Source organism: Catharus ustulatus, chromosome 23, assembly GCF_009819885.2.
Source record: "Catharus ustulatus isolate bCatUst1 chromosome 23, bCatUst1.pri.v2, whole genome shotgun sequence".
Taxonomy (NCBI): domain Eukaryota; kingdom Metazoa; phylum Chordata; class Aves; order Passeriformes; family Turdidae; genus Catharus; species Catharus ustulatus.
This window is the reverse complement of record NC_046243.1, coordinates 728,480-750,035: the sequence shown is the minus strand read 5'-3', so window position 1 is coordinate 750,035 and position 21,556 is coordinate 728,480.

Here is a 21,556-nt window from a genome sequence, read left to right as displayed (position 1 = left end):
CCCCCTCCCTTCCCAAGGATCCCCGCCGAGCCTTTCACTCCCAAATTCCAGCGAAAATCCAACATCGGGAACATCCCCGCAGAGCCAGGATCCCGCTTGGCTTTGGGGCAGGGGCACCGTGCCCGCTCGCCGCGGCAGTCCGGATGATTTCCGGGTGAAATTTTGGGATCCTGCCCGTTCCCAGCCTTTTCCCCGCTCTCATCCCCTTAATTCCCATCGCGGAGCTCGCCCCAAAACACAAGAGGAGCCCAGCTGGCATCTCCGCCCTGCCAGGCGGCTCCTTCCCTTCGGGTGGCACCGGATAAATCCCGCGCGTCACTTGTCAAAGCCCAGAGCGAAGGGGAGAAAATCCCATCTGGCCGGGGCTGCAAAAAGCAGCCGCCACTTTTTTCTCACCTCGCCGGGTGTGATCGCGCCCACGCGCGCACATGGAGACGGGAGACGAGTTCAGCCTCCCCAAAATCCCGCGGATCCGGTGCCAAGGGAAGGGCTCGCACACCTGGATGCTCGCTTGGAGCCGGGCAGGGAGGAGAAAGGCGAGGAAAAATGAGGGGCAGAGACTGGGAAGGACAAATTCCAGCTGGGATAACCGGGAAAATCTTCCCGGTGCCCTCAGCAAGTGAAGGAAAAATGAGGGGCGCAAGGAACGAGAGAAAGAAATTCCAGCTGGGATAATAGGGAAAAATACCCCGGTGCCCTCGGCAAGGCGAGGAAAAATGAGGAAAGGAATGAGGGAAGGACAAATTCCAGCTGCGAGAGCTGGGAAAAAATTCCCATTGCCCTCGGCAAGGCGAGGAAAAAGGAGGGGCACGAGGAATGAGGGAAGGGCAAATTCCAGCTGAGACAGCCATGGAAATCTTCCTGGTGCCCTCGCAAGGCGAGGAAAAATGAGGGGCAGAGGGTGGGAAGGATAAATTCCAGCTGGGATAACCGGGAAAAATATCACACTGGCCTCGGCAAGGCGAGGAAAAATGAGGGACAGAGACTGGGAAGGATAAATTCCAGCTGGGATAACCGGGAAAAATATCCCGGTGCCCTCGGCAAGGCGAGGAAAAATGAGGAAAGGAATGAGGGAAGGACAAATTCCAGCTGCGAGAGCTGGGAAAAAATTCCCATTGCCCTCGGCAAGGCGAGGACAAATTCCAGCTGGGATAAACGAGAAATTTTTTCCGGTGCCTTCGGTAAATGAAGGAAAAATGAGGGGCAAAGGATGAGAGGGACAAATTCCAGCTGGGATAATCGGGAAAATCTTCCCAGTGCCCTCGGCAAGTGAAGGAAAAACGAGGGGCAAAGGATGAGAGGGACAAATTCCCACTGGTATAATCGGAAAAATCTTCCTGGTGCCTTCGGCAAGTGAAGGAAAAATGAGGAGCACAAGGAATGAGAGAAAGACAAATTTCAGCTGGGATAATCGGGAAAATGTCCCCTCTACCCTCTCTGGAGACAGAGCCGGGAGCATTCCCGGAACATGGAAAAACATCCTCGGGAGGAGGAGGAGGAGGAGGAGGAAGAAGAGGGGGAGGAGGTCGGAGCCCTGCGTGCCCTGGCAAGGGGTGGCATCCTCGGCTGGCAGGGCTTGGGGACGTGCCAGCAGCTTGGCGACACGGGATAAAAATAGGCGAGGCTGTCCAGGGCTCCCACAGAAGCCGCTTTGTGGCCCCGGCCCCCACCCACGCGGCACAGCCAGGTCCTGGCAGCTGCCATGGGAACAGCCCCGAGAGGGAAACTGAGGCAGGGAAGAGAGGGGGACGCGCTGAGAGGGGAGAGGATCAAAGCCAGGGTGGGAATAGGGAGGAAACACGGTGGGGATTGGAAAAGAGAGGGAGTTTTTCCAGGATTTTGGTTGCTGGCAGCTGCGGGTGTGGATGTGGGGCCGTGACTCAGCCGTGGGGCCGTGACTCAGCCGTGGGGAAGCTGAGCCAAATCCTCCCCCCACCCCCGAGCCTGATCCCCCCCAATCCTCACCCTGCCAGGAGATTTTAGGATGAGCTCAAGGTAGCAGCAGGATGTGGATTCTGGAGCCTCCATCAGCTCCATCCCCATCTCCCAGGGAGATTTTGGGGGTTTGGAGAACCCACCCTGCCCTGTGTCACCTCCCTGGGCACGGCTGTCACCTCCCCAGCCCAGCAAAGCCGGGCTCAGTCCCAATCCCAAATTCCTGACTTGAGCTGTCCGAGAAAATTGCTCTGGAAATCAATTCCAACGGATCAGGTCCCGGGAAAGGGAGGAGCTGATCCCTCGAGGCACCGAATCGAGGATTCCCAGAGCTGGGAGAGGAGCAGGGAGGGGATGGAGAGGGATTGGGAGGGTCAGGGTGGGAGGAAAGAGCTCCAAAACAACGCTGGAGGTGGTGGAGGGCAGGGAAGTTGTGAATTCACGTGCAAAACTGCTCCAGGGATGGATGGAGGGAGGGAATCCATGGATGGATGGATGGATGGAGGGAGGGAATCCATGGATGGATGGATGGATGGATGGATGGATGGATGGATGGAGGGAGGGAAGGAATCCATGGATGGATGGACAAGGAAAGATCAGGAGGCTCCAGTTCCAGCTTTTCCCGACTCCCAGGTTTTCCTGGAATGAGCCAGGACCCCATCCCAGGGTTTGGGATTTTGTTCTGATCTCAGAACCAAAGGGCAGAGGCCACAGAGCTGGGCAGGGCTGAGGAAGGGCTGGGAGGAGGAGGAAGAGGAGGAAGGGCGCTCACATCAGGACCAAAAATCAATTCCCTTATAAGACCCCGAGGAAGTTCCTAAACTCACCAAGGCCTCCACAACCACAGAATCCTGGAATGGTTTTGGGTAAGAAGGGACCTTAAATCCCCTCCAGTGCCACCCCTGCCATGCCAGGGCCACCTCCCCCTGTCCCAGCCTGGCCTGGGACACTCCCACAGCTGCTCTGGGAATTCCATCCAGGAATTCCTCCCCACGATCCCATCCAATCCCTGTCACTTCCATGACAGGAAGGAGCAGCAGAGGGGACTGGGACCCTCCAGCCTGGCCTGGACAGAGCCCAGAGCTGGCCACGAGGCCTTTGGCATCCCAAATCTCTCCCTGAGTGATGAATCCTTGAGGGGAAGGATCCAGGTGTCCCCAACCCTTTGCCCTGCAAGGCTGGAGTCTCCCAAGGGTTCAATCCCACCCTTGGGAAGGGAATTTTTCCTGGATCTGAGGATCTGGGATCACAGCAACCCCACAGCCACGCTGAGCCCAGCCCCATCCTTGGCACAACTCGCCCAAATCTTGGCTCTGCCACCCCCACCGTGGGCTCAGAGCCCATCCCGGAGCTCCGGCAGCATTTTGGGTGGCACCGCCCGTTTGGGTGACTCCTGCTGGGAGCTGGGCACTGCCAGGGGTGGGAAAAGCTGGGTGGGGGTCCCGGGGGGGGGTTAGGGGGGTCGGGAATGCTCCAGGCGGGGGTGTGGAGAGCAGCCCCAATTCCAGGTACCACGCTGGTGCTCGGTCACCGCCTGCCGTGCCAGCGCCGTTAGTCACAGCTCGTTAAAAATCACAAAACGCTGGGAGGAAAAAAAAATAAAAACCATCTCAGAGGCCTCCAAGATGCAGGAAAACGTGCTCAGGGGTGGAAAACACGGGGTGAAATCCTGCCAGGATTCGCTGTCAGGCTGAGCAGCCACGGGACAGGGACGCTGCGGGGACATGTGACACACGTCCTGTCCGCGGGGCGCGGGGACACTGAGCCGGAGCCTCGGGGCTGGTGGCTCATCCTCACCTCGAGACGCTGCGGGTGACACGAGGACAGGGGGAAGATGCCACCCCTCGTCCCGCTGCTGTCCCCTGCTGTCCCCTGCTGTCCCCTGCTGTCCCCTGCTGTCCTGCCGGGCACATGGGGGGCACAGCCACGTGTCCCCCGCCCGCCGCCTCCCACCAGCGCAGTCAGGAGCTGTCCAGGCAGCGAGGTTTAGTCAAGCAAAAGGAGGGCAGCAGCAGCTGCCTGCAGCCCTGAGCCGCCTCCTCCTCCTCCTCCTCTTCCTCCTCCTCCTCCTCCTTCTTCAGAGCAGGGCACAGCACAGCGCACGCCATCTGTGCCCACCTGTGAGGGGCTGGGAGCATCCCCAGGCTGGTCCAGGGTCACCTGTGAGGGGCTGGGAGCATCCCCAGGCTGGTCCAGGGTCACCTGTGAGGGGCTGGGAGCATCCCCAGGCCACCCCAGGGGTCACCTGTGAGGGTCAGGGATCCTCAGGCCACCCCAGAGGTCACCTGTGAGTGACAGGGGCCATCCCCAGCCTGGGTTACCTGTCCCCTTTTGGGGCAGAACCCCCCTGTGAGGGGCTGGAAGCACCCCCAGGTCACTCCAGAGACCCCAGTTCGGGACTGGAACCACCCCAGGCTGCTCCAGAGCCCTCAGTATGAGACTGGGACCACCCCAGGCTGCTCCAGAGCCCCCAGTTCAGAACTGGAACCACCCCAGGCCACTCCAGAACACCCAAATCAGGCCTGGAACCCTCCCAGGTCAGTCCAGAGCCCCCAGTTCAGAGCTGAAACCAACCCTAGGCCACCCCAGAGCCCCCACTTCGGGACTGGTATCACCCCCAGGTCACTCCAGAGACCCCAGTTCAGAGCTGGAACCCCCGCCAGGCCACTCCAGAGCCCCCAGTTCGGGACTGGAACCACCCCCAGGCCACTCCAGAGCCCCCAGTTCGGGACTGGAACCACCCCCAGGCTACTCCAGAGCCCCCAGTTCGGGACTGGTACCACCCCCAGTCTGCTCCTGAACCCCCAGTTCCATACTGGAACCACCCCTAGGCCACTCCAGAGCCCCCAGTTCGGAACTGGAACCCCCCCAGGACACCCCAGAGCCCCCAGTTCGGAACTGGAACCCCCCACCCCCCATCATTCCCCTCCCCCCGCTTCCTGCCCACCCCGCACCCCCCTCCCCGCGTCCCCCCCGCTCCGTACCCACGAGCAGCGCTCTCAGCCGGTGGTCCCGGGGCTCGCTGGCTCTGCCCGGCTCCCGCAGCCTCGCCACGGCTCGGGGGGAAGCTCCGGGGCTCGGCTTTGCCCAGCGCGGCAGCATCGCGGGGGGAGCGGGGGGCGGCTCGGAGCGCGGCTCCCGGATCTGCGCCACGGCCGCGCACAGATCATCGGGCTGCTGAAACCGGGGCTGCTTAAACCGGGCCTGGCTAAGCCGGGTCTGGCTGAACCGGGCCGGGCACGGGCTCAGCCATCGCTTTTGGTGTTTAGAGCCGCACGCCGGGAGCCTTAGGCCGGGTCTAAACCGGCGGAGCGGGCGGGGCTGGCGCGGTTGATGCTCGGTAAACCGGGGAGGGCGGAGAGAGGCGCGGGGATCGGGACCGAGCGGTGACTGTCGCCTCACGGGCAGTGTCACCGCTGTCACCGCTGTCACCGCTGTCACCTCACGGGCAGTGTCACCGGTGTCACCTCATACCCAGTGTCACCTCACTGCCAGTATCACCTCACTGACAGTGTCACCGCTGTCACCGCTGTCACCGGTGTCACCTCACGGGCAGTGCCACCGGTGTCACCTCACGGGCAGTGTCACCGGTGTCGCCTCACTGCCAGTGTCACCTCACTGGGAGTGCCAGTGTCACCTCATAACCAGTGTCACCAGTGTCACCCCACGGGCAGTGCCACCACTGTCACCTCACTGGGAGTGTCACCGCTGTCGCCTCACTGCCGGTGTCACCTCACTGCCAGTGTCACCTCACTGGGAGTGTCACCTCACTGGTAGTGTCACCGCTGTCACCGGTGTCACCTCACTGCCAGTGTCACCAGTGTCACCTCACTGCCAGTGTCACCTCACTGGGAGTGTCACCGGTGTCACCTCATAGCCAGTGTCACCAGTGTCACCTCATAGCCAGTGTCACCACTGTCACCTCAAAACGGCCTCGACACTGTCACCTCACAGGCAGCGCCATCGCTGTCACCTCACAGCCAGTGTCACCACTGTCAGCACACAGGCAGTGTCACCTCTGTCACCTCACAGTCAGTGTCACCACTGTCACCTCACTGGCAGTGCCACCGCTGTCACCTCACTGGCAGTGCCACCGCTGTCACCACACAGGCAGTGTCACTGCTGTCACCTCACTGGCAGTGCCACCGCTGTCACCGCAAAACAGCCCCAACACTGTAACCTCATAGCCAGTGCCACTGCTGTCACCTCATAGGTAGTGCCACCATTGTCACCTCACAGGCAGTGCCACCATTGTCAGCTCACACGCAGTGTCATTCCTGTCCCATCCCTGCTCCATTCCTCTTCCATTCCTGCTCCATTCCCTTTTCCATTCCCATTTCCATTCCCATTTCCATTCTCATTTCCATTCCCGTTTCCATTCCCTTTTCCATCCCTGCTCCATTCCCTTTTCCATTCCCTTTCCATTCCCTTTCCCCACCTTTTCCATCCCTGTTCCATCCCTTTTCCATCCCTGTTCCATCCCTTTTCCATCCCCACTCCATCTCCTCTCATTCCCATCCCCGCTCCCTCCTCCACCCCCGTTCCCATCCCCCGGTGATTCCCGGAGCTCCCCCCGGAGCAGCACAATGGGAACAGCGGGACACTCAGGGCTCACAGAGCGCGGCTTTGTGCCCGCCCTGCCCGGGCCGAGCCGAGTCTATCGAGCAATATTCGCACATGCGGTGCCCTCGCACGGGGCCACAGAGCGGCCTTTGTGTCACCAGAGCTCGGGGACAAACGGAGCGCGGCGTCCCGGGAGGGGGAGGGGCCGGGTCAGGGATGTGCCAGGCCAGGGATGCTCCAGAGGGACGGAGGGGGGAGGCAGGAGGGGATGGAGACCAAAAAAAAACTGGGCTGTGTTGCCCAGGATGGGCAGGGATGGCAGTGCCAGGTGGGGATGGATGTGCCAGGTGGGGATGGATGTGCCCATTCCCAGATTTCTGTGCCAGGTGGGGATGGATGTGCCCATTCCTGGATGGATGTGTCAATTCCTAGCTGTGCCAGGTGAGGATGGATGTGCCCATTCCTGGATTTTTGTGCCAGGTGGGGATGGATGTGCCAGGTGGGGATGGATGTGCCCATTCCCAGATGTTCCAGGTGGGGATGGATGTGCCCATTCCCAGATTTCTGTGCCAGGTGAGGATGGATGTGCCCATTCCTGGATGTTTGTGCCCATTCGTGGCAGTGCCAAGTGAGGATGGATGTGTTCATTCCCAGATTTTTGTGCCAGGTGAGGATGGATGTGCCCATTCCTGGCAGTGCCAGGTGAGGATGGATGTGCCCATTCCCAGATGTTCCAGGTGAGGATGGATGTGCCCATTCCCTGATTCTTGTGCCAGTTGAGGATGGATGTGCCCATTCCTGTCCGTGCCAGGTGAGGATGGATGTGCCCATTCCTGTCCGTGCCAGGTGAGGATGGATGTGCCCATTCCCAGATTTCTGTGCCAGGTGAGGATGGATGTGCCCATTCCTGGATGTTTCAGGTGAGGATGGATGTGCCCATTCCTGGCTGTGCCAGGTGAGGATGGATGTGCCCATTCCCAGATTTCTGTGCCAGGTTGGATCAGATGCACCCATTCCGGGCGGGATGTGGGATTTGAGATTGATTTTGGATTTGATTTGAGGTTTTCCCGGCGCTGTCAGACAGACAGACAGACAGACAGACAGACATTCCCGTCTGTCCGCAGGCGCTGGGAGCGAGAGGCGGCTGGAAAACCAGAGCGTGATCAGGAAACTCTTCCCGAAATTCCCAAATTCCTCCTGCCACATCCCCGACCCCAAAAATCCACATCAGGACACGAGCGGTGCCCCGAGCTGCGCGGGGGTGGCAGGGCTGGGGACAGTGACAGCAGGACAGGGAACAGTGACAGCAGGACAGGCAGGACACTCCAAACCCAATCCCGAATGGGAAAAAAACCCCTCAGCTGTGGTCTAAACTGGGCTCCCATAAAAGCTTTAAAACCTCGCCTAGGGCTGGGAGTTGTGGTTTAAACCGGGCACGGCGGATGGGGTGAGGGAGAGAGAATTGGGGAAAAAATGGGAGAGGGAAGCAGGAAATGAGGGATTGGGGGTGTTGGGGAGGTTTTTGTTTCTATAAGGATTTTGCGCTGATAAAAAGAAAATTTGGAGGGTTTGGAGAACGGACAAGAAAAAATCTTTTCCACTCGGAGGAAAGGAACCGAGTGAAGCAGAGAAAAACAAAAACTCCTTCAAGACTTCAAGACCTTTTGGCACTGCGCGATCCGAGCCTTCCCCAGCTGAAGGAACAGCGGATCCTCATCAAACCCAGCCAACTTCTCCATAAAAAAAAAAAAAAAAAAAAAAACCTCAAACCAAAAAAAACCTCAAAGCCCGAGCAGAAGAAGCCGGAGGTGTCTCAGCCTGCTCAGATCTGCGGGCAACATCTGCCGAGCCTGGCATCGCCCTCGGCGCTGGCACAGCCCGGCCCCGCTCCCGGCCGGGAGCTGCCAAGCTCTGCCAGGTGGAGCCGAAGAAATTTTGGCACCTCCAGGTCCCCTCCAGCCTCCCACGGCCCCTTCTCGCATCCCCAAGCTGTTCCCGAGGCCGCCCCGGCACCCTCTGGATGCATCCGCGCATTTGGGGTTTTGCTCCCCAGCTGGTGACGGAGCCCAGCTCCTCCTGGAGAAGCGAGAATTTGTTCCTCGGAGCCGAGCGGAGCCTGGCAAATCCTCCCGGGGATGCGGCGACACCTCCGGGACCGCGGCTGGCACCCGGCGCCCACCCGGTGCCCTGGCACGGCCCCAAATCCCGCAGCTCCAGAACCCTTCTCCCTTCTCCTTTTGCTCACTTTGCTCAGCTCGGCCTCGGGATGGGGAGATGTGCTCGGTTCTGATTTGAAATATCCCAAAATATCCCCCAAAAATCCACCCGAGGGAGGTGGGGTGGGAAGGGAGAAGCGCCAGGAGAGGCTGAGGCAGAGCTGGATGCGGGGAGGAGATCCCGATTTGGGAGAGGGGAGAGGGGAGAAACCTCGGCGAGGGAAGCGCTGGGGTTTGGGGGCACAAATTCTCCGAGATTTGGGGTTCGCTGGAAGGATCCCAACAGGGTTTGGGGTTTAGGGGTTCACTGGAAGGATTCCAGGAGGGTTTAGGGGTTCGCTGGAAGGATCCCAGGAGGGTTTTTGGGGTTTAGGGATTCACTGGAAGGATCCCAGGAGGGTTTTTGGTGTTTCGGGGTTCGTTGGAGGGATCCCATCAGGGTTTGGGGTTCGATGGAAAGATTCCAGGAGGGTTTGGGGTTTAGAGGTCACTGGAAGGATTCCAGGAGAGTTTGGGGTTTAGGGGTTCACTGGAGGGATCCCAGCAGGGTTTGGGGTCACTGGAGGGATCCCAGGAGGGTTTTTGGGGTTTAGGGGTTCGCTGGAAGGATCCCAGCAGGGTTTTTGGGGTTTTGGGGTTCACTGAAAAGATCCCAGCAGGGTTTGGGTCTCACTGGAAGGATTCCAGGAGGTTTTTTGGGGTTTAGGGGGTCCCATGAAGGATCCCAGGAGGGTTTTGGAGGTTTAGGGGTTCTCTGGAAGGATCCCAGCAGAGTTTGGGGTTTAGGGGTTCACTGGAAAGATTCCAGGAGAGTTTGGGGTTTTGGGGTTCACTGGAAGGATCTCGGGAGGGTCTTTGGGTTCACTTGAAAGATCCCGGGAAGGTTTTTGGGGTTTTGGCGTTCACCGAATTCCCACCCCCTGCCATGGTCTCGGGTTTGGGGGCACAAATTCGCTGAGATTTGGGGTCACTGGAGAGATGCCAACAGGGTTTGGGGTTTAGGGTTCACCTCATTCCCGCCCCCTGCCACCTTAGGGATGCTGCTGTAGAGTCAAACCTCACCTGCCTTTAAAAATTCCATCTATTTCATCTGGATTTAACCATTCCCAGGGCAAAAAAAATTTGGATTTAACCATTTCACCAGAAAAAAAAATTCCCAGCGGTTTTCCAGGCGTGGTCACTGCGACCTCAGGGATGCTGCTGGAGAACCAAACCTCACCTGCCTTTAAAAATTCCATTTATTTCCTTTGAATTTAACCATTTCCAGGAAAGAAAAATCTGGATTTAACCATTTAACAAGAAAAAAAATATATTAAAAAATCCCCAGCTGTTTTCCAGACTTTTGGCAGCTCCCAGCTCCATCCCCAGCTCACCTGGGGAACCTCTGCTCTTCTTCCAGCTTCGGGATTTCAATTAAAAAAAATTAAAATTGAGGATTGGGGATTTCAATCAAAATCCGGAGCGGTTAAATGACATTTCCCGACCTCTCCGTTCGTATCCCCTCTCTTGGAAACTGCGGGAGGGAGCGATTTAAAGGCATGGGAGAGCAATTCTTAAATTAACGATTTACAAATGGTTTAATTGAGGTCCTGCTCTGGCTCTTGGCAGCGGAGAGGTTCTGAATCAGCGCTGTTTGTTGGGGTTTATTGAGAATTTCACACCCTGGGCTCCCATAAAATCTTTAAAACCTCGCCTAGGGCTGGGAGTTGTGGTTTAAACCGGGCACGGTGGATGAGGCGAGGGAGAGAATTGGGGAAAAAATGGGAGAGGGAAGCAGGAAATGAGGGATTGGGGAGGGTTTTGTGGGTTTCTATGAGGATTTTGCGCTGATAAAAACAAAATTCGGGGGGTTTGGAGCATGGGGAAGCTCAGCCCTGTGGTTTGGGGTGAGGGATGGCAGCTGAGAGCGGATTTGGGGTTTTATGGTGAATTTGGGCAGGGTTTGGGATGCCCTGGGATGGGGACGCCAAACCAGCCAAACCATTCCAGGATTCTGCTCCCAAACCCATCCGGGCCTGGGATTTGCTGGGATTTGGATTTGATTTTTGAGGCAATGAAAGATCTGCCCAGGGGTTGGGATCGGGGATGGGGAGATCATCTGTGGGGGGATTGGGATCAGGGGTGGGGGATCACTTGTCCCAGGGATCAAGGGTGTGGGGTGACCTGTCCAGGGATTGGGGATGGGATTGATGGGATCGATGGGATGGGATGGGATTGATGGGATGGGATGGGATCAATGGGATGGGATGGGATGGGATGGGATGGGATGGGATGGGATGGGATGGGATGGGATGGGATGGGATGGGATGGGATGGGATGGGATGGGATGGGATGGGATGGGATGGGATGGGATCAATGGGATGGGATGGGATGGGATGGGATGGGATCAATGGGATGGGATGGGATGGGATGGGATGGGATGGGATGGGATGGGATCAATGGGATGGGATGGGATGGGGAAGGCTGGAAGGAACCAGAAATGGCTGGAAGGTTCTTGGAGGGGATGGAAGGAACTGGGAGAGGATGGAAAGTTCTGGGAATGGATGGAAGGAACCAGGAATGGTCGAAAAGATCCAGGAAGGGCTGAAAGGAACCGGGAGAGGATGGAAGGAACCAAAAAGGGCTGGAAGGTTCTGGAAAGGGATGGAAGGAACTGGGAGGGGATGAAAGGTTCTGGGAGGGGATGGAAGGTTCTGGGAAGGGATGAAAGGAACCAGAAATGGATGGAAGGTTCTGGAAGGGGATGGAAGGTTCCAGGAATGACTGGAATGCACCAGGAGAGAATGGAAGGTTCTGGGAGGGAATGGAAGGTTCTGGGTGGGGATGGAAGGAACTGGGAATGGATGGAAGGTTCTGGAAAGCTCCAGGAATGTCCAGGAATGGCTGGAACGCACTGGGAATGGCCGGGAGCTCTCTCAGGCAGCCAAGGCCGCTCCCGTCTGCTCCAGCCCCCCCGACTGCGGCACATCAGTCGGTAATTATAGGTGCACTAATTATAGGTGGGTAATTATAGGCACAGCTCTGCCGAGGCTGCGGCTCTGGCAGGAGCTGCCGGCGCCCCGCGGGTCCCGAATCCTCCCCCCGCTCCCGGCTCTATTTTGGGGATCTGCCCCGGCCCTCAGGCACCTGCACGCGATGGAACGGCGGCTCCGTCACCTCGCGGCTCCAGGCTGCTGCTCAGGGGGAGTTTCCGCCCAGGAATTATTTTTTTTCCATCCAGGAATTTTTTTTTCCACCTGGGAATTATTCTTTTTTCCACCCAGGAATTTTTTTTCCACCTGAGAATTATTCTTTTTTCCACCCAGGAATTTTTTTTTTTTTCCACCCTGGAATTATTCTTTTTTCTACCCAAGGATTATTCTTTTTCCACCCTGGGAATTATTTTTTTTTCCACTCGGGAATTATTTTTTCCCAGATGAGGAGGATGAGGACAAGGAAGATGAGGATGAGGATGAGGATGAGGATGAGTAGGATGATGAGGATGAGCAGGATGAGGAGAATGAGGAAGAAGAGGATGAGGAGGATCAGGAGAAGCAGGATAAGGAGGACAAGATTGAGAAGGGGACAGGAACAGGACAGGGGAGTGGCACTGGGGCGTGGGGACATTCCCTGTCCCATGGGATGGGGACATTCCCTGTCCCATGGTTTTGGGGACAACACTTTTTCCTGTCCCATTGGGGTGGGGACAATTCCTTCCTCTGTCCTAGCGGGATGGGGACAGCCCTTTTCCCATCTCCCAGGGTGTTTGGGGACAACCCTTCTCCTATCCCATGGGGTCAGGGACATCCCCCTGTCCCTGTGGGATGGGGACACGTCCCCATTCCCACTGAGTTTGGGAACATTCCCTTGTCCCACAAGGTTGGGGACATTTTCCCTCATCCCATGGGATGGGGACGGCCTGTCTCTATGGGATGGGGACACTTTCCCACAGGTTTGGGGACAAATTTCCTCTGTCCCATTGGATTGGGAACATTTCCCTGTCTCTATGGGATGGGGACATTCCTCTGGCCCACTGGAAGGGGGACATTCCCTGTCCCAGGTGACAATGTGCCACCTGGCACTCACTGTCCCCTGCTCCACCAGGGCCACCCTGTGGCCACCACCGTTCCCCTGTGGCCACCACCATCATTCCCACCATCCCCACACAGAATTCCCGGCTCACCCATCCCGGACATTTCCTCCAACACATCCCAGCCACCTCCAGCAAGACTTTGGCGACAAAACCCGAGGACTTTCGGGGACAAAAGCCACTCCCCCACTCCCTGGCTGCCTGCAGGGCTTTTTTAGGGATGAAAACAGCGCCGGATTTTCCCTCCGGGTGTTCACAAAGCTTGGGAAGGGTCAGGACTCGCTTTGGGGCAGGGACACAAAGCTCGTTAATGTCCCCATTAGTGGTGGCCTCGCTGTCGCTGTCGCTGTCACCTCCGCCAGGGCGCAGTGGCGCTTTCATCCCCCCAGACAGAGGCGGAGCAGACGGGAGGCAGGGAAATGTTCCAAAGGGTCGGGAAAAGGGTTTTGTTCTCCCACAGAACCGCCCCCGATCCCACAGAGCCGTCCCCGGGATGTCACCTTGGAGTTCGTGACTCTGGAGGTGCCACCGAGGGTTTGTGGCTCCTGGTTTGGAGATTGGGGGGGAAAAAAGGGTCAGGAGAGGCTTTGCTGGTTGGAAAAATCCCCCAAATCCCATAAATCCCACAAATCCTGTGGATCATCACCACTGAATCCCAAAAAACATTGCCAGTGAATCTCAAAAACCATCACCAAAGAATCCCAAAAAAACATCACCACTGAATCCCAAAAAACATCGCCATTGAATCCCAAAAAACATCGCCATTGAATCCCAAATAATCAGCACTGAATCACAAAAAACAGCACCACTGAATCCCAAAGAACCACAATTGAATCCCAAAAACCATCACCAATGAATCCCAAAGAATCATCATTGAATCCCAAAAAAGTCACCACTGATTCCCAAATAATCACCACTGAATGCTGAAAAATCACCATTGAAACCCAAAAAATCACCACTGAACCCCAAAACCCATTGCCACTGAATCCTAAAAGTCATCATTGAATCCCAAACCCATCCTCACTGAATCCTAAAGAATCTCTATTGAATCCCAAAAACCATCACCATTGAATCCCAAATAATCACCATGGAATCCCAAATAATCACCATGGAATCCCAAAAAACTGTCACCATTGTTTTCCAAGAAATCACCACCACTGAATCCCAAATCATCACCGTGGAATCCCAAAGAATCAGCATTGAATCCCAAAAAGTCACCACTGAACCCCAAAACCCGTTTCCACTGGATCCCAAAAATCATCACCACTGAATCCCAAAAAACACCATTGAATCCCAAATAATCACCATTGAATTAAAAAAAACTGTCACCATTCAATCCAAGAAACCATCACCATGGAATCCCAAATCATCACCATGGAATCCCAAATAATCACCATGGAATCCCAAAAAACATCACCACTGAATCCTAAAACGGTCATCACTGAATTCCAAATAATCACCATTGAATCCCAAATAAGTCACCCTTGAATCCCCCAAAAAATCACCACTGAATACCAAAGAATCACCATTGAATCCCAAAAAGTCACCATTGAATACCCCCAAAAATCACCATTGAATCCCAAAATCCCATCACCACTGAATCCCAAAAACAATCACAACTGAATCTTAAAAAAAAAAAAAAGGAGGAGCACCAAGAATCCTTTTAGGGACACCGGGAATCATTTTAGGAACTCCAAGGATCCTGCAGGAACACCAGGGATCCTTTTAGGAACACCCAAAATCTCCCCAGGAACTCTGGGAATCCTTTTAGGAACACCCAAAATCTCTCCAGGAACACCAGGAATCCTTTTAGGAACTCCAAGGATCCTCCAGGAACACCCAAAAATCTCTCCAGGAACAACCAGGAATCATTTTAGGGACACCAGGAATCCTTTTAGGATCTCCAAGGATCTTCCAGAACCACAAAACCCCACAAATCCACCCCGTCCTCCACCAAAAGTTTGGGAAGCGAAGCCTCAACCATGAACGCCAACCAAAAATGGGACAGGACCCTCTAAAACATCCCCAAAACGGGGCAGGGTCCTCCAAAATATCCCAAAAATCGCGTGGGACCTTCTGAAGCATCCTAAAAATTGGACAGGAACCTCCTAAAACACCCCAAAATTCAGCAGGAACCTTTAAAATATCCCAAATTAGGACAGGAACCTCTAAAACATCCCCAAAATCATGAAGGACCCTCCAAAAATATCCCCAAAATCGGGCAGGTACCTTTAAAACATCCCAAAATTGAGTGGGACCTTCTAAAACACCCCCAAATTGGGCAGGAACCTCTAAAGCACCCCAAAATGGAGCAGGACCATCCTAAAAAAATCCCAAAAATAGGACAGGACCTCTAAAACATCAAAAATATAGGGCAGGAACCTTTTAAACATCCCAAAATTGAGCAGGAACCTCCAAAATAGCCCCAAAATAGGACAGGACCCTCCAAAATTTCCTAACAATGGGGCAGGAAGCTTTAAAATATCCCAAAAATGGGTAGGAACCTCCTAAAAAGATCCCAAAAATTGGGCAGGGGCCCCGGTACTGACCTGGAGCCTTTAAACAAAGGGAACACAGTCCTGGCTTCTTCCCGCCCGCAATTCCATGGAGCCCTGGGTAGGGACAGCAAAGGAGGAGATTCAGGAATGGCAATTCCAGCTGGGAAGTTGTTGTTATTATTGGAATTAAATATATATATATATATATAAATTTAATAATTTTACATAATTTTTTAAATTATTGAGGTTTTTAATTTTTTTAAAACTTATTATTGTGGGGTTTTGTTTTGTTCTGTTTTGTTTGGTTTTGTTTGTGTTTAATATTGGCTTGGTTTGGTTTTGGTTTTTTTGGTTTGGGTTTGGTTTTATTTGGTTTGGTTTGGGATTTTTTTGGTTTGTTTTGGTTTGATTTTGGTAATTTTTTTTTTCTGGGAATTCGGATGGGGTGGAAAGAAAAAAATAAAAACAACGAATCAGAGTGAGCGAAACACAGCAAAAAACCCGAAATGAAAGAACGGAGGGAAAGGGTTGGGAGCAGAACATGGAGAGGAATGGGGAAAAGACAGAAAATCCCACGGGATCCCACGGATCCCACAGGATCCCACAGGATCCCACAGGTCACATGGATCCCACTGGATCCCACAGATCCCACAGGATCCCACAGGATCCCACAGGTCCCATGGATACAACAGGATCCCACAGATCCCATGAATGTAATGAGATCCCACAGATCATATGGATCCCACTGTGTCCCACAGATCCCATTGGTTCCCATGGGATCCCACAGATCCCATGGATCCCACTGGATACCACTGGATCCCACAGATCACATGAATCCCACTGATCCCATGGATACCATTGATCCCACGGGATCCCACAGATCCCACAGGATCCCATAAAACCCACAGATCCCACAGATCCCACAGATTCCCATGGGATCCCACGGATTCCACGGGATCACACGGATTCCACAGGATCCCACAGATCCCACAGAGCCCATGGATCCCATGGATGTGGGGCTGGGAATGGCATCCCCACACATGGGAATTTGGTCCTGCTTATAGGATGGGGGATATCCCAAACCAGGGTGGGGAACACTCCAAAATAGAGAGGGAAACATCCTAAACCAGGGAGGGGAATATCCCAGATTAGGGAGGGGGGCATCTAAAAATATGAAGAGGAATATCCCAAAAGAAGGAGAGCAATATCCTAAAACGGGGAGGGGAATATCCCAAAATAAGAATTGAATATCATCTAATAAAATAAAACAAAATTCTACCACACCCAGAAAATCCCAATTCCCAATCCCAATTCCCTGATCCTACAAAAAATCCCAGAGCTGCTCCAACCCCCTTGTTGGGGTTTTGGGGTCATGAGGTGACCAGGACAGGGCTAAAAGGATCACAGACCCCATAAAATTCCCTTTTTTTATGGGGAGAAGGGTGGAAAAATGCTCCATGACCTTTCCTGAACCCCAAAAATTCCATGTGGGACTTAAAATTCCCAGGAACACCACTGAATCCTTGGAATGGGGTAAAAAAAATCCCAACCAAGCCCTTTAATCCCCATTTTCCCTGGATTTTTGGGGCAAAAAATAAGGATTTTGGTGGTTCCTGGTGATGAATCCTAAATTTTGGTGTGACTAAATCACCTTTGAGGCGTTAAAAAACAAAGAGCAGGGAAACAAAGCCTGACAAAAAGCGTGGAAAATAAAAAGCAAGTGGAAAATCCATCAGAAATTTGTTTTATTCCTTTGTTTGGGTAATTGAGGAATAAATAATTGAGTTATTTCATTAAACCTGTGGGAATCTCCTCCTGCAGGTGGAAATTCGGGAATTCCGGCGGGTGTTCCCAGTTGGGATTCACAGCTGGAATGGTGGATTCACAGTTGGAATCATGGATTCCCAGTTTGAATTCCCAGTTTGGATTCCCAGTTGGAATCACAAATGCCCAGTTTGGATTCCCAGTTGGAATCAAGAATGCCCAGTTTGGATTCCCAGTTGGAATCACGAATGCCCAGTTTGGATTCCCAGTTGGAATAATGGATTCCCAGTTTGGAGTCACAGTTGGAATCATGGATTCCCAGTTTGAATTTCCAGTTGGAATCATGGATTCCCAGTTTGGATTCCCAGCTGGAATAATGGATTAACATCTGGAATAATGAATTCCCAGCTGGAATGATGAATTCCCAGTTGGAATCATGAATTCCCAGTTTGAATTCCCCTTTGGAATGATGGATTCATGGATTCCCAGTTGGAATCATGAATTCCCAGCTTGGATTCCCAGCTGGAACCATGAATTCACATCTCGAATCATGAATTCCCAGCTGGAATAATGAATTCACAGCTGGAACCTTGGGTTCCCAGACGGAATCCTAAATTTCCATCTTGGATTCCCATCTGGAATCGTGAATTCCCATCTGGAATCATGGATTCACAATTGGAATCATTAATTCCCAGCTGGAATAATGAATTTCCAGCTAGAATCATTGATTCCCAGTTGGAACCCTGGATTTCCAGGTGGAATCATAAATTCCCAGCTTGAATTCACAGGTGGAACCATGAATTCCCAGCTGAATCCATGAATTCACATCCGGAACAATGAATTTCCTGTTGGAATCATGAGTTCCCAGCTGGAACCATGGATTCCCATCTGGAATAATGAATTCCCATCTGGAACTATGGATTTCCATATAGAATCATAAATTCCCAGCTTGGATTCACAGGTGGAATCATGAATTCCCAGCTGGACCCATGAATTCGCATCTGGAATGATGAATCTCCTGTTGGAATCATGAATTCCCAGCTGGAATCATGGATTCCCAGTAAGAACCATGAATTCCCAGATGGAATAATGGATTCCCAGCTGGAACCATGGATTCCCAGATGGAATCAGAAATTCCTAGCTTGAATTCCCAGTTGGAAACATTAATTCCCAGCTGGATCCATGAATTCACATCTGGAATGATGAATTTCCTGTTGGAATAATCAATTCCCAGCTGGAATTGTGAATTTCCTGTTGAAATCATGAATTCCTGGTTGGAATCCTGAATTACCAGTTTTGATTCCCAGCTGCAATCATGACTTCCTAGCTAAATCCATGAATTCCCATCTGGAATAATGAATTCCCAGCTGGATCCATGAATTCCCATCTGCAATCTTGAATTTCCAGTTTGGATTCCCAGCTAGAATTTTGAATTCCCAGTTTGGATTCCCAGTTGGAATCCTGAATTTCCAGCTGGATCCATAAATTCCCAGCTGGAATTCTGAATTCCCAGGTTTTGATCTCAGCCTCACCCTCCAGCCCCGGGAACACCTGAGCTTCCCAAATTCGGATGGGATGGAGATAAAATCTGGGAGAAGTTCCCAATTTTCACCCCCCGGAGCTCTTTTGGATGGGGTGGGGAGGCCAAAAATTCCCTCGAGGTGCAGGAATGTGACCCCCTGGAAAATCCCGAGATTCCTGCGGGGATTTTATGGGGTTGGAGGAGGAGGAGGAGGGGGAGGAAGGCAGGGGAGGCTCCACCGTCCTTGGGTGTCCTTGGAAGGGAAAAATTCCCGAACGCTCCCGGCTTGGATGGAGGGGAGGGAGGGAGGGGACGGCGCCACGCCCTGACAGGACCTAGGGACCTTTGGGGGGGATTCAGATCCCAAAATTCCCAGTTTGGAATTGGGATTCGCATCCCAAAATTCCCAGTTTGGAGCTGGGATTCAGACCCCAAAATTCCCAGATGGAGCTGGGATTTGCATCTCAAAATTCCCAGTGTAGAACAGAAATTCAGGTGCCAGAATTCCCGGTTTGGAGCTGGGATTGAGCTCTCACATTTCCCAGTTTGTAACTGGAATTCATCCCCCACATTTCCCAGTTTAGAACTGGGATTCATCCCCCACATTTCCCAGTCTGGAACTGGGATTCTTCCCCCACATTTCCCAGTTTGGAGTTGGGATTCATCCCCCACATTTCCCAGTCTGGAACTGGGATTCTTCCCCCACATTTCCCAGTTTGGAGTTGGGATTCATCCACCACATTTCCCAGTTTAGAACTGGAATTCACCCCCCACATTTCCCAGTTTGTAACTGGAATTCATCCCCCACATTTCCCAGTTTGGAACTGGGATTCTTCCCCCACATTTCCCAGTTTGGAGTTGGGATTCATCCCCCACATTTCCCAATTTGGAACTGGGATTTTTCCCCCACATTTCCCAGTTTTTCCCAGCTCCCACATTTCCCAGTTTAGAACTGGGATTCTTCCCCCACATTTCCCAGTTTGGAACTGGGATTCATCCCCCACATTTCCCAGTTTTTCCCAGACTCCTCCCCTGCCTCCTCACCCCGAACATTTCAGCAGCGAGAGAACAACACAAACAATCCCAAAGTGTTTTTTCCTTTCCTTTCCCTCTCCTCCCACCCTCTCCATCATCTGCTGAATCTCCAAAACAACACGAAAAATTAAAATTCAAAAATCATTTAAAAAAACCCCAAACCCATCATTTTTGAGCAGATTCTGGAAGAGGAATGAAATAAATCCAGCTGACGGCAAAGTTTCATTGTCAGGGATCAGCCTGGAGAGCGCTCGAGTCCCGCAGCACCTGCAGCTGGGTGTGGGGTGGGGGCGGATTTGGGGTGGGGAAGGATTTGGGGTGACCCCAAAACCAGGGGTGGGGGATGGAGAGGGGCTCAGGATCCTCGTGGGGGCGGATTTGGGGTGACCCCAAAATGTGGGAACGATGGAGAGAGGTTGAGGGTCCTCTTTGTGATGGATTTAGGGTGGGGATGGATTTGGGGTGACCCCAAAATCTGGAGGGGATAGAGAGGGGTCACCCCGAAGCCTGGAGGGGATGGAGAGAGGCTGAGGGTCCTCTTTGGGATGGATTTGGGGTGACCCCCAAAGCCTGGGGGTGATGGCTCGGACATCATCCCAGCACTGGGGACATCATCCCAGCACTGGGGACATCATCCCAACATTGGGGACATCATCCCCGAACTGGGGACATCATCCCAAAACTGGGGACATCATCCTAGAACTGGGGACATTATTCCAGAACTGGGGACATCATCCCATCACTGGGGACATTATCCCAACATTGGGGACATCACCCCAGAACTGGGGACATTATTCCAGAACTGGGGACATTATTCCAGCATTGGGGACATCATCCCAGCACTGGGGACATCATCCCAACATTGGGGACATCATCCCGGCATTGGGGACATCATCCCAGCACTGGGGACATTATTCCAGAACTGGGGACATCATCCCATATCTGGGGACATCATCCCAACATTGGGGACATTATTCCAGAATTTGAGGACATCATCCCAACGTTGGGGACATCATATCAGAGCTGGGGACACCATCCCAGCACTGGGGACATCATCCCAACATTGGGGACATTATTCCAGAACTGGGGACAACATTCCCAGATCCCTCAGCCACTCCTGGATCTCCAAACCCTTCCCTGTCCCTCGGGATCAGAGCCTGATGTCCCCTCCTGTCCCCCCCTGTCCCCTCCTGTCCCCTCCTGTCCCCTCCTGTCTGGGACCTCATTGTCCCCGCAGTTCCCGTTTTTCCCGACCAACATTCCCACCCCTCCAGCCTCTCCAAGCCCTTCCCAGCCCCGTTCCCCCCTCAGGGTCACTCCCACCCTCTGTCACCCCCGGCCTGGCCCTGTCCCCTCCCCTGGTGGCTGCCACCACGTGTCGCGGTGCCCCCAAGGGCGCGGAGGTGGCCCCGGCGAGGATCGATGGCGACAATCGATGGCTCTAATTAAAGCCGGCCCTGATGGCTCTGTCCCTCCTGTGCCACCCTCGCAGCGGTGGCCCTTGGGGACAGCGGGTGACACCCCCGAGCCAAGGGCACCCCGCGGGAATCGGGAATTTTGGGGGAAATAAAACAGAAAAAAAGGAAATAAAAGAAAAGCGAGGCCGGCCCGGGTGGGTGCGGGGCAGGGAAGGGAAGGGAAGGGCGGAGGGAGGGGACAATGAGAGGGGACAGAGGTGCCACCATCACCGGGGTCAGGATGGGGTTCGTGCCCCCAGCGCCTTCATCCCCGTTTTCCTAAAGAGAAAATCACATTCTGGGGAGAAATCCGTGGTTTTCCTGAGTGGGAAAGCAAAGCTGAGCCCGGCAGCGACACCCACACCCCAGTGCCACCAGCGCTGTCCCCACCCTCTCCTGTGCCACCAGCACCCCCAGAGCCCGACCAGGACATTCCAGAAAAACCAAAAATTCACCCCCAAAATAAATAAATAAATCGTGGGGAGGGGACAAAGCCC